This window comes from Mauremys mutica, chromosome 6 (assembly GCF_020497125.1).
Source record: "Mauremys mutica isolate MM-2020 ecotype Southern chromosome 6, ASM2049712v1, whole genome shotgun sequence".
NCBI lineage: Eukaryota > Metazoa > Chordata > Testudines > Geoemydidae > Mauremys > Mauremys mutica.
The window spans coordinates 62,054,106-62,071,252 of NC_059077.1; positions in this window are offsets into that span (position 1 = coordinate 62,054,106).

Sequence of the window (17,147 nt, forward strand, 5' to 3'; positions counted from 1 at the left end):
TGTCAGAGTGTACTTTGGAATTTTTGCATATTTGAAGATTTTTTGTATACAACTTTTGTAACAAAACACAGTCCACTTCATACAGTGAAAAACATGCTATTTTGTATGAGTTGGAAGATATTTTGTTATGTAGCGGGTTTAAAGGGAAAAAAACCCAAGACCAATAACTTACATACATGTATAAAATCAAACTTAAACATTTAAAGAGGAATCTTGCCTGTATATCAAAACTGCAGGGTATTTATTTTAATAAAACATGATCAGCACTAAGAGGAAACCTGTGTCTCAGATTGTACATGCAAATTAATTAGTTTAGGGAACTAGTATTAGTTTACTTATAGAACTGATACTCTTAAGTTCTCTAAATTTCCTCCCTCATTCATGCAACACAGTCCTCATTTCTGCAATATGATGACTCACTATTTTATATTTGCTGAAGACCTGCTAGATAATTATGCTGAATGTGTGAGTCATCTAAAGTGACTCATGTGTATGACATTGTCATGATTCATCAGTCTCCTTTGAGGATCAGAGGCATAGATTAACCTAATTTTATTTAAAATCTGCACATACAGGCTGAGAGTATAGAGCAAAAAATTGCTACAGGGTCCTATGAAATAACTTTTATCACATGTATTATAATGGGCTGTTGCTAGCACTTAAGGAGGTTTCTTGGGGGCAAATATATCGTATTGCTGGAACACAGACTGATCCATCCCTAACCAGATAAGGCCTTGTACCTCTTCTTTCAGGAACAAAGGATAAAAAAATTAACTACCCTTGTCTATTTTTTTCTTAGAAGAGAAGTGGTAACTCGTCAGGGTTAAACTCCCAAAATGCAACAGTTTTTCAGGCCATTAGAGTGCTGATGCTGTAGCTCTGTAAGTACTGTTTTTTTCCCTAACAACATGACTCTATCTCACACTTGGGACCCTGGAGAGCATTAGTGTTCTTTTGGGTGAAACATTATTATAGCTGAGCCATTTGCTCTCCTTAAACTTGCATACAAGCAAAAATAATGAGAATTTGAGCAGGAAGAAACCTAAAAAAGTAATACATAACCATTGAGGGTACCTCATTAAGGTGCAAGAATGTTATCTGGTTTACGATGTGAGAGCTGAACTGCCCAACTTTTATCTAATACAGTAAGACCCCTGGTGGTACCATATTATTGGACAAAACAAGATCTTATATTTAATAACAAGAGTGCATCTGAGCATGTGCACTCTTATTAAACGTGCTATTATGAGCCTGTCTATTTTCTAATGTTTAGATTTAGCAATTGTGAGCTAACTATCTTGGGAGCCACAATGTATGGAAATGCACTCAGAGATTAGCTTTTAATTAAATATTAACTGAAAACAACTGCAGTGAGGAAGACAGTGTGTAACTTCTCCATTTGAAAGCTGGGTTGTCAAACTCATCTCAATTGAGGGTTGTTTGTTTGTTTGTTTTTTTTCTTGAATGAAAATCACCATCAAGTTTGAGTGCAGGAGAACACATACTTGACCAAAAAGCATAAAGACACCATAGTATTTACAGGAGATGTTAACATCAGTTGGGTCCATTTATTGTTTTGTTGAATGTTGTTAAAAGTGGAGCCCTCTTTAACACTTGTTAAAAATGATAAACCTGGGTCACTAACATTCTGTAGGAACCAATCAAAAATAGTCGGGGGGTTTTAAAAGCCAGGTTGTGACCATCTCTTGTTCCAATGTGGCTCTGGGTGGAGCACATATGAGCCTTCTCTTCCTTACTTGAGCCTGTCTACACTACAAAAATTATGCATCACTGACAATGGGTGCAACTGAACATGGTTTAAATGGAAATATAACCCAGGACAAACTTGTTCAGGAAGACATAAAACAATTGTCCATTCTTTCTCCACCATGCAGGGACTATTCTCTACTACTGTGGTGTAAGCCATTCCAAAAATGGTTGAAATCAGGCACAATATGGCTCCACTAGCCAGTATTACATTGCTAGCTTTGGATAAGGGCACATACTGTAATCTCCAAAGGGGTGGGTTGCCACACTGCAGTTCCATGGTTTTTCCTATTCAAAACTGTGCTTTAATAACACAATCTAGCCCTAAATGAGTAGAGGGAAGATTCAGTAAAAAGAACTAAATTTTGCTGTACCTAAAAGTAAAATGCAATGGAAAAGTCATGCAGGAAAACAATAGAACAGAGTATTATTTTTACACAATTTTGTTTAATAAAACAGCAGATCCTCCTCAAAAGAATATCTGTTAAAAGAATAACCATGTGTTATCTACTGAAAGAAGAATATTAGTTATTTGTTGCCAAAGTAGAATTGGCTTACATAGCATGCGCCCTTTAATCTCACTGACAGCAGATGTCCACCAGTTAACAGAAAATGCTTTTTAAGTAATAAACAGTAGAAGAAATGCCAATTCTAAGCCTTCAAAAATCATGACTGACAATATAGTGTGATTTTAAAAAAAAATTGTCTTGTGGATTCACTTTTTGTGGGCTTTTCTCAGCCACTGTGAGGGCTAGACTTTTTAGTTGAAAGCTCAGATTCTCATATAATCACATGGCTCTAGGAGCTGGGGCTTTAAGAAAAATACCAAATACTGTGAGAATTGGCAACACTTCTGTCTGAGGAGCTGCAGTGATCCTCTCCCATTAGTGAATAGTGCCATGAACTTTGGATAAGGTAGGGAAGGAGCCTGCTATTTATCCCGAGTTTGTGTTGGGCAGCTCGGAGAGGTGGCCCCTCTGAATTTAGGTGGTTCACAATGAGCAAACAGGAGGCAACTGTAGGTTCTTGGTAGAAGAGCCAACAAACAGACCAGCATGAGATTGAGACATGCACACAGACCTAAGCACCACTAAGTCACCTGAAGGTGTCCCAGTTAAATGAAATTACATCCCAGTTAAGCAGCTCTCCTTTCTATCAAGTATCATTAGGTATAAATTGGTTCCACTTGATTAAGTAGGGTTTTCCAATTAAGCGGTGCACTGTAGTCGTTAATGAGGATTTATAGATCAATGCGGTAAATTGCAACAGTTTCTTGCTCTCCACTAAGCTAGATTTATGTGCATCCTTTCAGAGAACTGTGTTTAGTTCCCTAGTATGATTCCTGGTACGGACGAATAGGGGCATGAAATGGTGGGGGCTGAGTAGAGTTGTGAGGGGCATGGCAGGAGGAGCCTGCAGATTTCTGCTGCCTTACCCTGAAGTGTATAAAGCCTGGTCTACACTACGTGTTTAAACCGGTTTTAGGAGCGTAAAACCGATTTAACGCCACACCCGTCCACACTGAGAGGCCCTTTATATCGATATAAAGGGCTCTTTAAACCGGTTTCTGTACTCCTCCCTAACGAGAGGAGTAGCGCTAGTATCGGTATTACCATATCGGATTAGGTTTAGTGTGGCCGCAAATCGACAGTATTGGCCTCCGGGCGGTATCCCACAGTGCACCACTGACCGCTCTGGACAGCAATCTGAACTCGGATGCAGTGGCCAGGTAGACAGGAAAAGCCCCGCGAACTTTTGAATATTTCCTGTTTGCCCAGCGTGGAGCTACGATCAGCACGGGTGGCGATGCAGTCCGAAATCAAAATAAAAAAAGAGCTCCAGCATGGACGATGCGGATGTGATCGCAGTAAGGGCAGGCAAATCTGTTCGATCAGCGCTCCGTTACAGAAGACGAAATTCAAAATCATTTTTAAAAAATCTCCAGACAGACGCCATAGCAGGGACTCAGCGCACTGCTGCGTGACAAGCGTAACGGAAAGCCAAAGAATCAAATGGACGCTCATGGACTGGAGGACTCAAGCTATCCCACAGTTCCTGCAGTATCCAAAAAGCATTTGCATTCTTGGCTGAGCTCCAAATGCTTCTAGGGTCAAAAACAGTGTCCGCGGTGGTTCAGGGCATAGCTCGGCAATTTACGCACCCCCCCACCCACCGCCAGAAGTGAAAGGGAAAACAATCCTCTCTTGACTCTTTTACATGTCACCCTATCTTTACTGAATGCTGCAGATAGATGCGATGCTGCAGCACTCAACACCAACATCCTTGCTCCTACCCCCCGCCATGGGTGGCTGATGGTGCAGTAAGACTGATATCCATCGTCGTCATCAGCCTATTGGCACATGGGGCAGTGCAAAAGGACTGGTAACCATGCCGACTAGCATCCGTTAGGTCTATCAAGGGCGCCTGGCCCTAATTTTTCCTGGTAGATGGTGCAGTATGGCTGGTAACCGTCCTCATCATAGCAACAGGGGGCTGAGCTCCATCAGCCCCCACCCTTCATGTGTAAAGAAAAGATTCAATTGCCCCTGGACTAGCAGCGCGATGCTGGGCTCCTCTCCTCCACACTTCTTAATGTCCTGTCTGGACTATCATAGCAGCTGGAGGCTGCCTTCCACTCATTTCTCACTAACAAGTCACTGTGTCTTATTCCTGCATTCTTTATTACTTCATCACACAAGTGGGGGGACAATGCTACGGTAGCCCAGGAAGGCTGGGGGAAGAATGGAATCAACAGGTGGGGTTGTTGCAGGAGCACCCCCTGTGAATAGCATACAGCTCATAATTTCTGCTGGATCTGACACAGAGCAGCTGTGCTCTCTGGTTCTCTGATACAGTGGTTCTCTAGTACACTTGCCCATATTCTAGACAGGACTGATTCTATTTTTAGATACCAAAAAGGAGGGATTGACTCAGGGACTCATTCCCAATTTTGGCTTTTGTGCCCCTGGCTAAGAGCAGCCAGGGGCACTTATGACAGCAACAGATGGTGCAGTGCAAAAGGACTGGTAGCCATGATCATCTTATTACCAATTTATGGATTGGTAGATGGTACAGTATGGCTGGTAACCATCTCTGCTGTCATGCAAAAGCAAAAGCATGCTGCTGTGTAGCACTGCTGAATTGCCTCTGTGAGCGGCATCTAGTACACATACGGTGACAATCACAAAAGGCAAAACAGGCTCCATGATTGCCATACTATGGCATCTGCCAGGGCAATCCAGGGAAAAAAGCCGTGAAATGCTTGTCTGCCGTTGCTTTCCCAGAGGAAGGAGTGACTGACGACATTTACCACCCGTGACAATGATTTTTGCCCCATCAGGCACTGGGATCTCAACCCGGAAATTCCAAGGGGCGGGGGAGGCTGCGGGAACTATGGGATCGCTACAGAATAGCTACCCACAGTGCAACGCTCCAGAAGTCGATGCTAGCCTCGGACCGTGGACGCACACCACCGATTTAATGTGTTTAGTGTAGCCACGCACACTCGATTTTATACAATCTGTTTTACAAAACCGGTTTATGCAAATTCGGAATAATCCCGTAGTGTAGACGTACCCTAAGAAGTGTTGTATTAAGAAAAATTGTTTGTTTTATCCAAATGTGCTAGCAACATATTCACATAAAATGTCTTGGATAGAAAAACTAGGTAAGGTCACTGCTTATTGAGCAAGCCAAAAATAAGGGCTACGCTGGATTAAATCAAACATTCAGAAACACCGTGACATTGTTCTCTTAAATGTGCTTTTCTTATTGAAACAATGTCCTGTGACATACTGCACAATTATTCTGGTCTCCTGCTGTGTGTAACGGATGACTGCTGTAACAGGAAAAAGGGGAAAGACCGCTGTTCCTGAATCTAGACATGGGACACCTAATTCATCTCTGACCTGTTAGTCAAATTCTGGCTCTGCACTTCAGTGTGGTTGCACGCCTGGAACAGATGCTACAAAGAAGAGCACAAGCAAAATGCCTATGGTGTGTAGAACATGTTTTCTGTTTAAAATAGCAACACACAGCTTGCTCAGCACAGTTTTACCATCCCATTATTTTACTTTTATATCTTAACATTTTTACTCTAGAATGAATACAATAACTTCTAGATTCGTTGTGAATTATTGTAAAACGTGATTTTAAAATATTCAACATCTGCATGAATGGTCTGTTCAAATGACCCTTCTTTGACACTTTTCCACTGTTGCTCCTGTGTAATATTTAAATTAATCTGTGCAATTGAACACAATGGGACAGCAGAGAGGAATTTACTATCATACAGGGAGGGTTTGTATTCTGCAGTGATCTCTGTTATTTCGCTCTGCAAAACCTGCAACTTCTTTCTGCTTTTGGAGCTTGTTGTCTGAGAACCTAACCAACCTAGCTGACTTCATTGTACAACTCTTCCAACAAGTACACTGTAGGTGAGAACTGGGTGAAACTATAGGGACACAGATTTTAAGGCATGTGCATATACCTCTCAAATGTTACTCTCTGTAATTCCATTCCACAGAGCTTTGGTATTCTCTCACTTTTATTAAAGTTATTAACACCAGAAACAAAACAGCATCAAACTGAGGTTCTAGAAACAGCCATTTACATTAAAATCATAAATCCCACAATATTTTGTTTTTTGCTTGAATGGTTTGTGCTAGTTTATAGTTAATTTTGGATCATTTATTGTGTCCTACATTTGAAAACGAGCAGGTTGAGTGGGCTTCATTCACATCTGTGATTTACACAACCATTTGTAGGTGAGGCACATGTGAATAGCGATGGGTTTTCAAGTGTGCATTCAAGAGGATGTGCAGTGTGCTGAGGAAATTGCAAAACATACCTAGAGTTTGGTGCAATGTTTAGTAATGGCAGGAACTGCATAAACCATCTGGTACATAATTTCCAGCATTTTATACTGTATTGTCAGTGTAGGGTGAGCCATGTGTCCCTCAAAACTGAGCATTATGGGTGTAGTAAGAAGAGATGAAAACAAACGATACTAATAATGTCCAGTTTCAGTTTCTGCCCTGGTGTTTTTCAGAACCTGTCTTATGTAAACCCCTCCAAACTGGCCACTTAAAGGAGCCAACTGCTGGATGAGCTCATGAAAATGATCATGTGTCGTCCGGTGTAGACAGATGTAGGTTACAATCTTCTCCCCACACAAGCACTTTCACTGAATCAACTCTGGCTCTCTGAGTCCTTGAATTAGCTCTCTCCAGCATGTAGAGTCAAAGCCACTGGAGCCAGGCATTTGGGAACAAGAGGGAGACGTGGGGCACCCTTTTCTCTTTCTTATTTTCCCATGCTTATCTCCTAGATACCCACCAGAACCATCCCCTGCAATGTGGTCACCCTACCTCTCCTATTATGGGAGCCCAAGTTTTTCATTTTGGAAAGCTGTACCCCATGTATTATTCTAGTATATCATCTGTGTAATACCCTGCAGAGCACACAGTTTCAGCAGTCAGAGAAATTAAGTGATGTATCTGAATGCACATATTGGCTATTCATTGATAGGAAGGTTTGTTTTATGTTCTGAGATTAAGTTGCAAGATACCGAACTGGTATTTTTGTAGTAGTTAGGTTGTTGATAATGGCATAAAACCATACAAAGAACCATGAAAAATTAAAGTACTTGTGCCCTCCCTTTCTTGACAAGAATATAGTTTGGGAGAGAATTGTGCTACAGTGATATGTTTCCCCATCTGTTTCTAATGGTTACTACAGTGTTTTCATCCACATTTATTTACTTGACTAGCTTTACAATACAGTTCTTTATTTAAACTATTGCAGTGAGTGAGTGACACCTTGTGGCAAAGTTTGTAAGGAAGAAATACAACCACATTTTGTATATACATAGAATCATAGAAGATTAGGGTTGGAAGAGACCTCAGGAGGTCATCTGGACCAACCCCAACTAAATCGTTCCAGCCAGGGCTATGTCAAGCCGGGCCTTAAAAACCTCTAAGGATGGAGATTCCACCACCTCCCTAGGTAACCCATTCCAGTGCTACACCACCCTCCTAGTGAAATAATATTTCCTAATATCCAACCTAGACCTCCCCCACTGCAACTTGAGACCATTGCTCCTTGTTCTGTCATCTGCCACTCTGGAGAACAACCTAGCTCCATCATCTTTGGAACCCTCCTTTAGGTAGTTAAAGGCTGCTATCAAATCCCCCCTCACTCTTCTTTTCTGCAGATTAAATAAGACTAGTTCCCTCAGCCTCTCCTCATAAGTCATGTGCTCCAGCCCCCTTATCATTTTTGTTGTCCTCGGCTGAACTCTCTCCAATTTGTCCACATCCTTTCCATAGTAGGGGGCCCAAAACTGGATGAAATACTCCAGGTGTGGCCTCACCAGTGCCAAATAGAGGGGAATAATCACTTCCCTTGATCTGCTGGCAATGGGATGCAATCGCAATGCAGCCCAATATGCCATTAGCCTTCTTGGCAACAAGGGCACACTGTTGACTCATATTCAGCTTCTTGTCCACTATAATCCCTAGGTCATAGAATCATAGAATATCAGGGTTGGAAGAGACCTCAGGAGGTCATCTGGACCAACCCCAACTAAATCATCCCAGCCAGGGCTTTGTCAAGCCGGGCCTTAAAAACCTCTAAGGAAGGAGATTCCACCACCTCCCTAGGTAACCCATTCCAGTGCTTCACCACTCTCTGAGTGAAAAAGTTTTTCCTAATATCAACCTAAACCTCCCCCACTGCAACTTGAGACCATTACTCCTCGTTCTGTCATCTGCTACCACTGAGAACAGTCTAGATCCATCCTCTTTGGAACCCCCTTTCAGGTAGCTGAAAGCAGCTATCAAATCCCCCCTCATTCTTCTCTTCTGCAGACTAAACAATCCCAGTTCCCTCAGCCTCACCTCATAAGTCATGTGCTCCAGCCCCCTAATCATTTTTGTTGCCCTTCTCTGGACTCTTTCCAATTTTTCCACAGCCGCCTTGTAGTGTGGGGCCCCAAACTGGACACAGTACTCTAGATGAGGCCTCACCAATGTTGAATAGAGGGGAATTATCACATCCCTTGATCTGCTGGCAATGCCCCTACTTATAGTGCCCAAAATGCCGTTAGCCTTCTTGGCAACAAGGGCACACTGTTGACTCATATCCAGCTTCTCATCCACTGTAACCCCTAGGTCCTTTTCTGCAGAACTGCTTCCTAGCCATTCGGGCCCTAGTCTGCAACAATGAATGAGATTCTTCTGTCCTAAGTGCAGGACTCTGCACTTGTCCTTGTTGAACCTCATCAGCTTTCTTTTGGCCCAGTCCTCTAATTTGTCTAGGTTCTTCTGTATCCTATCCCTACCCTCCAGCGTATCTACCACTCCTCCAAGTTTAGTGTCATCTGCAAACTTGCTGAGAGTGCAGTCCGTGCAATTCTCCAGATCATTAATCCTTTTCTTCAGAACTGCTGCTTAGCCAGTCAGTCCCCAGCCTGTAGCAGTGCATGGGACTCTTCCATCCTAAGTGCAAGACTCTGCACTTGTCCTCATTGAACCTCATCAGATTTATTTTGGCCCAATTCTCCAATTTTTCTAGGTCACTCTGGACCCTATCCCTACCCTCCAGCATATCTACCTCTCCCCCCAGCTTCGTGTCATCTGCGAACTTGCTGAGGGTGCAATGCAGTGCATCATCCAGGTCATTAATGAAGATGTTGAACAAAACCGTCCCCAGGACTGAACGCTGGGGCACTCTGCTTGATACCGGCTGCCAACTAGACATCAAACCATTGATCGCTACCCATTGAGCCCAACAATCTAGCCAACTTTCTATCCACCTTATAATCCATTCATCCAATCCATACTTTTTTAACTTGCTGGTAAGAATACTGTGGGAGACCGTATCAAAAGCTTTGCTAAAGTCAAGGTATATCATGTCCAAATAATAATTTCCAAAACTACAGTAACTCCTCACTTAACATTGTAGTTATGTTCCTGAAAAATGCGACTTTAAGCAAAATGATGTTAAGCGAATCCAGTTTCCCCATAAGAATTAATGTAAATGAGGGGTTTAGGTTCCAGGGATATTTTTTTCACCAGACAAAAGACTATATTATATATAGAGAGACACACACAGTATAAGTTTTAAACAAACAATTTAATACTGGTACACAGTGATGACGATTGTGAAGCTTGGTTGAGGTGGAGAAGTCAGAGGGTGGGATATTTCCCAGGGAATGCCTTACTGCTAAATGATGAACTAGCAATTGGCTGAGTCCTCAAGGGTTAACTCTCACACTCTACAAGACAGCAGGAATGGAGGGAGGGGAGACAGCATTGCAGAGAGAGAGAGTGTGTGTGTGTGATGTGCATTTCCCCTTTAAGTACGCTGACCCTACTCTAAGTACACCGCCTTGTTAATTAGATCAGCTTGCTGAGACTGCAGCTGCTGCCAGCAAGCTCCCTCCATCCTGAGTCCTGTCATGTGTCCCCTCTGCTCTATGGAAGATGGGGTAAGCAGGGGGAAGGGGACACCTGACATTAGCCCCCCTCTTCCTCTCCTCCCCCCTGCACAGCAAGCAGGAGTCTTGGGGAGCAGCTCCAAGGCAGAGGGCAGGAGCAGCACATGGCAGTGGGGGGAGGGACAGCTGAACTGCAGGCAATTGATAGCCTGCTGGGCAGCTGCTGCACAGGGAACTTGGGGGAGCAGGAAGCTGATAGGGGGGCTGCTGGTCCACCCTGGTTCCAAGCCCCCACCAGCCAGCTGCAACAGGCTGCTCTTCCTGCAAGCAGTGGACAAAGCAGGCAGCTGCCAAATGACTTTAGAAGGGAGCATTGCACAATTTTAAATGAGCATGTTCCCTAATTGATCAGTAATGAAACAACGTTAACCGGGATGACTTTAAGTGAGGAGTTACTATAGTATAAAAGATCGTTAGGGTTGCAAAGTCAAACACTCCAGAGTTAGGAAATGCCAGAATTATGGCTGACTTTGCAACCTAAATTCAGTCCCTTGCTATGTGTGAATTATGATAGAGTAGTATGGGATCAAGTTGGCATAGACTTTCTCTCCAGATTCCTCATTCAGAGCACAAGATGGATACTGTTCACATTTTACACATGGGTAACTGAGGGATAGAGAGATTAAGCCCAAATTGTCAAAAGTGTCCATTAATTTTGGGTGCCTCACTTGAGGAACCTGAGTCTCTAGTATTATGTGGTACTCTACATAGACACTGACTTTTTATTTTTCCCTGGGGATGCTCCACCTCCACTGTGCCCCTTCCCCTGAGGCCCTGCCTCACTCCACCTCTTCTTGTCCCTGCTCCAACCTTCCCCAACACACCCCCTGCTCTCCATCCTCCCTCAAGTGCCTCCACAAGTAGCCAAACACCCACTATTTTTTTCCATGTGTTTGAGCCTATGGAAACTACGCATATGGTACTTTATATGTTCAAAGCACAGCTCCTATTGAGTTGCAGGTGCTGTAAGTGCTCAGCACTTCTGCAACTCAGACCCCCAGGCTCTTAAGTTGGGCACCCAGAAAATGAGAAACACGCAATAATGATGACCTGTGGAGAGTTAGTGCAAATGATTTGTCCAGTATCACATAGGAACTTTGTAGTAGAAGCAGAGGTAGAATCCAGTTCTCCAAGGCAGCATGCAACTGAATTAGCCATGAGACCCTCCTTTCTCTCCCTGCAATCCCCTCCCTCATTCCCTGCACACCTGTGGCTCTGGGGGTGGGATTTGCCATTGCTGCTGAGCTTCTGCTTCACTGAGGTTGTTGCTGTGGCTCTGGAGGAGCAGCATAGAGCCCTTTTCCTAGTCCATCCGTTCCTGCTCTGGCTGCTGAAGACCATCTGCTTGCTGGACTGCTGGCCTGCCTGCCTCCACTCACCCGCTCTGGGATGGTTGCAGCAGAGATTCTTTCACAAGCACATGTGAGTGAACATACCACCTTGGACTGTCCCTCTCCTCCTTCCCCTCAGTTTGTACTGAACCAGTGGGCTGCCTCCTCCTGCTTGCCCACTTACTCTTTTTCCTTGTGGTTTGCAAACTCCTACCCCCCACTCTTGACTGGCCCCCTTCTCCTTGCAATTTGCTACTACCTCCCCCCACCACAGTTTGCTACCTGCCTCACCACTTTGCTGCTTGTTACTTGCTTTCCCCTTATTGATTATTACTTGTCTGTTCTGCCCCCACTCCTGCTCCCATTACTGTCTGCTACCTGCACTGCTGAGCCCCTGTTTCATGGTTGGTAGTCACCTGTCCAGCTATCTGCCTTTTTGCTGTTTGTTCCCTGTGTCCCCTGCCCCACACACCTGTGCTTTCCCTGCACTTGTGATTGCCCCCACCATTTTGTTTCATTCCCTATTCACTGCACCCCTCACCCTTACAGCAGCCACTAACCCAATGTAACCAGAGGAGCCAGTGCGCCCCAACACTGCCTATTGTGCCCCACACCCTCCTTGCTTTTTCATTAACCCCTCCCCTACCCCCAGTTTTTGTCTGCACCCTCCTACCACACAAGTAGCCTAATGCAAAACAGGTCAACCTCCATTTTGCCTATCCCCCTTCCCTTTATTATTTCTGTCCTCCTTTCTGGTGGCTGTTCTGCTCTCCTGCCCTCGATGGTTGACCAACTCCCCAACTCAGCCAAGTGTGAGGCTTCTGTTCTAGCTGCTTCACCCATGGAGGGGGAAGCCCGGGGAATCCCCAGCCACCATTGTTGCCACACCTCAGCTTTCTCCCCCATCTGCCCTTGTGGTTACCACCACATCACTACTGCCAGGCCCATCAGTGCCCTCTGTGAGCAGCAGCTGTCACAAGCAGGGACTCTGATGCCAAACTTCCTGCCACTGCTAAGGGAGCCCCTTCAATCAGCAGAAAGGGCTACTTCTGTGGCCCCCACATTGTCCATGGTTGGCTGTGACTCCCCATGTCCCCTCCAAACCTTTCCAGCAGCTCTGGGGGAGCTTGCTCCTCAGCCCCCAGGGTGTATGCCCAGGTGGCCATGGCCCTGTCTCCCAACCCCATCACCATCTGCCACAGCCCCTCTGCCTGCTACTGCCTTTAATTCCTCTACCATCGACAGCAGCCAGGGCTGGTGCAAGGATGTTTCGCACCCTAGGCGAAACTTCCACCTTGCACCCCTCCACACCCCCGCCCTGAGGTGCCTCCCTTGCGGCAGCTCCACAGCCTCCACCCTAAATGCCAGTGGCGACCGGGGCAATCGGAGATCCGGCCACCGCGGTCACTGCCGAAGAAAATGGCGCCCCCCAAATCCCAGCGGCGGTCGCCTAAATGGTTGTACCGGCCCTGACAGCAGCCAGGACCCCTTCCCCATCTTGATGAGGAAGCATGGCTTCCATTGCCTCCTGCTGGCCACCTTATCCCACATAGAAACCTATGTGTAGGCATTGGCATGAGTGGTGGGACCCTTGGCCAGTGTAGCTGCCTCCAAGACATATGGGAAGGTTGTCTTCCGCCTGATATTGGAGAACACTCCCAAGAGGGTGGGCTTCTTTGTGCCTTTCAAGGCCTTGGAGGACCTGGGTGTGTCCTCATCTCTGTCTCACCCTTCCTCCCCAGTGCTGCCCTTCTGCTTCCCCTTTCCAACTTGGGAAAGCTGGTCTCCACTGCTGGGCTATAAGGACCTCACTCTCTGTCACGTCTTCTTGTTCTGCTGGCAAGTTACCATCCAGTTGCCTATGGAAGATGGGGTAAGCAGGGGAAATGCACATCACACACACACACACACACTCTCTCTCTGCAATGTTGTCTCCCCTCCCTCCATTCCTGCTGTCTTGTAGAGTGTAAGAGTTAACCCTTGAGGACTCAGCCAATTGCTAGTTCATCATTTAGCAGTAAGGCATTCCCTGGGAAATATCCCACCCTCTGACTTCTCCACCTCAACCAAGCTTCACAATCGTCATCACTGTGTACCAGTATTAAATTGTTTGTTTAAAACTTATACTGTGTGTGTCTCTCTATATATAATATAGTCTTTTGTCTGGGGAAAAAATATCCCTGGAACCTAACCCCCTCATTTACATTAATTCTTATGGGGAAACTGGATTCGCTTAACATCGTTTTGCTTAAAGTCGCATTTTTCAGGAACATAACTACAACGTTAAGTGAGGAGTTACTGTAGTTTTGGAAATTATTATTTGGACATGATATACCTTGACTTTAGCAAAGCTTTTGATACGGTCTCCCACAGTATTCTTGCCAGCTGGCTCTAGGGCTGCCCCACCCTGTGCTCCAGGGAGGTAGAACCTCCCCTGCCCTGCCTCTTTCCCCAAGGCACCACTCATGCCCAGCACCTCTGAGGCTCTGCCCCTACCCTGCCTCTTCCCCCAAGACTTTGCCTTCTGTTCACTCCTCTTCCTCCCTCCCCGTCACTCGCTACTCTTCTCTTCCTCCTCCCCACCCACATCAGGATGGTCTCACCTGTGGAGCCAGGACTTGGAGCTGCAGCTGCTCGATGCAGGTAGGAAGTGGCCCTGGCTGAGTAGGGTCTGGTGACGGTGGTGATTGCTCTTTTCCCTTGCAGTTTTTTTATTTAGTCACAGCCTATTTATGGCCCCACAAAGTCTCTGGACCTTCTTGTTAGCCTTTGCCTAGCCCTGGGATGGTCATCTATCAGTCAAGAAGGAGGAGGTTGGATTGTAGTGATGCCCTTTGTGACTGCAACTGTGGGTCCCACTTATGATCACTTGTTTGATCACATCTCTGGGTAGTTTCTCTGGGGGCATCCACTCATTCCCTGGACTCTTTTTGAGGAGTGCTGTTAGTGGTTCTCTGCTTGATGTGCTATTCTGGAACATTCACTTTCTGTTTTCTCATTTGTCATCTCCTAGACTCAGGGGATTCCTATGGTCTTTTACACCCATTCCCCTCTGACGAGTGAGAGGTCCTTTTGGTTTGGTAGATAGGGATCTGCTGTGAACATATGGATCAAATAGGCCTGTGCACTAAATGAGGCAGGGAGTCCTGTGGAGAAAGTGGTATGTGACTATGTAATTAAACACAATGTACGCAGTATGATACCCAGGGGGGCTGAATTAAGGTTGCACTGGCAGCCTTAATTCTAGCATTTCCTAACTTGTGAACATTTGACTTTGCAACCTTCAGAATATATGTTTTGGTGTGTAATAATATATAAAAAGTCACATAGGAAGAAGCAAGAACTGAAAAGGGAATATTTCTGTCAAGAATAATAGACAAAGGTAATCATTCACACCTCCAGAATGAGGTGTTTTTATCTAAGATTCCCTCCTAGAGGATTCTTCCCACTTGATGGAAACTTCCTTCTGACATTGTTTATTATTCTGGTTAGAAATGTCTAAAAGATAATGTCTTTAAAAAAAATTCTACCTTAGCCCAGAAATTATTTTAATATGCTACTGAGCAACATTATCTCCATTTCTCGGTAGACACTGTTAAATTCTCTTTTCTCCCCCATCATTTTTTGTTCTTTTAATTTAAAACAATTTCTACCATCAGTGTCTTATAATAGCATTTTCTTAGACTGAATTTAGAGCAAGACAGAGAAGTGCACTCAACTTAAGCCAGCAGTAAAAATTATGATGGCTGCTGATGTGCTGCCTTCCTCTGTTTCCAGTGCCTGCTGAGCTTCTAGAATTCACCCATCTTATTTTTACCTAGTCCAATAATTGTCTGCATCAGCTCCATTCCCAAAAGAAAAATATGCCATATGCCATTGCCTACTTTTGAAATATCAGGAGGGGTTTCTGTGATAAGTTTATTATGCTAGATCATTAAAATAACTATGTGTCACAAAAGGTCTTGGATCTTGGCTGTACACATGAATAAGAAATTAATCTAGTCCTGAAGAATGACATTTCTAAGAGCTGTCTGTTCTGAAAAGCACATGATGACTCATAACAGCCTTCTCCACTGTGGAATATTAAGCCTACTGCAAAAAGCTAAGAACTGTCCATACATTGTCTGTACTTAAAAAGTAAACATTTTAGGATAGTATGTTTATAACCACGCCCAGGTCAAGAAGTCATTGTTATACTCCGGTCTCCCTTGTTTAAACACACATCTACTGTTGAACAAAACTCTCTTACGATAGCATAGTGAATTTCCATAATTTATTTCAACTAACTGTATATGTAAATAATTTTAGTACACTAACCAGATAGAAACATTTTCATGTTTCTATACTGTGGAATTCACCAACTTCACCCCTCTCTCTCTCTCTCTCTCTCAATTCCCTGAACATATTTGCTCCATTTTTCCCCCTTCTAGTTATAAACACCACAATGTGTCACAAACCACCCTTTAAAGAATTGACTAGGGAAGTTGAGGCATGTCCCCTTGTAAATTAAATGCATGTGCAGTGAATAGAGAGGGCAGTCAGTCTTGATGAAATAGTGGCTCTGAGTTTTCTTCTGGAAGACAGAACTCAATGAATGTCACAAACAGTAGAAACGTTTTCTATAATAAGTGTATGAAGTATTTCTATGATACTTCTTTGAGCATGGCTAGTTGTCAACCCTACCTGCAGCAATGGTTCAGGCTTTCTCCTGCCTTTCTTCCAATTTTGCTCCTGGCTGTTATGGCAAATTTGAACAAGTCTCCAGAAATTCCTAATTCCTTTTGCTAATTTGCCTAAAACTATTAAATATCTTCCTGACTATATATACCCAGAGAGGGATCTAGTCAGCTGAGCTGAGGAGCTCATGTGTAGCTGCCACTGTGCAATTACCAGGAAATATGAAATATTAGTATCATGTATTCTATTCATTCCTTTTAGTGCATTCAGCCCTTTACTTTCCTGTCCAACACACAGTCAGTTTGGTGCTCTCTATTTTGGGCACTGTAACTATGAAAGCACTCATTAATTATTTGTATTATACTGATGCCTGGAGACCTCAATCTGGATCAGGGCACCACTAGGCTAGGTATTACACAAACACAAAGACCAGTTAGTATCTGGTGAAAAACATCCAGGCCAGATGCTCTACTGAACCCCACAGGGAGGTGAGGGAAATAAAGGAGGCAGCTTCCTAGTTCTCTGTCTGATCTTATTCCTGAAGCCAAGAGACTGTCCTCTAGCGGGGGATTGCTAGAGTGCACCTTATGCTATGGACATGAAGTTAGAGGAGCTGGCTCTGCCAGATCTGACCTCTGATGGGTGAAATTCCAATTGGGAAAATATAGGCATACAGGGAGCAGGCAATGGTTCAGAACAGCTGGCCCTCTACTTCAAAACAGGAGTCCTATAAAAATAGTATGTGATCATATAACTCCAGATTATATGATAATACACATGGGCAGAATCAAGGTTACAGTTATTTCCTATTTATAATAATGGAATTTCCTAAGATTTTATTTTTAAAATATTTTTATATTTAAAAAAAAATT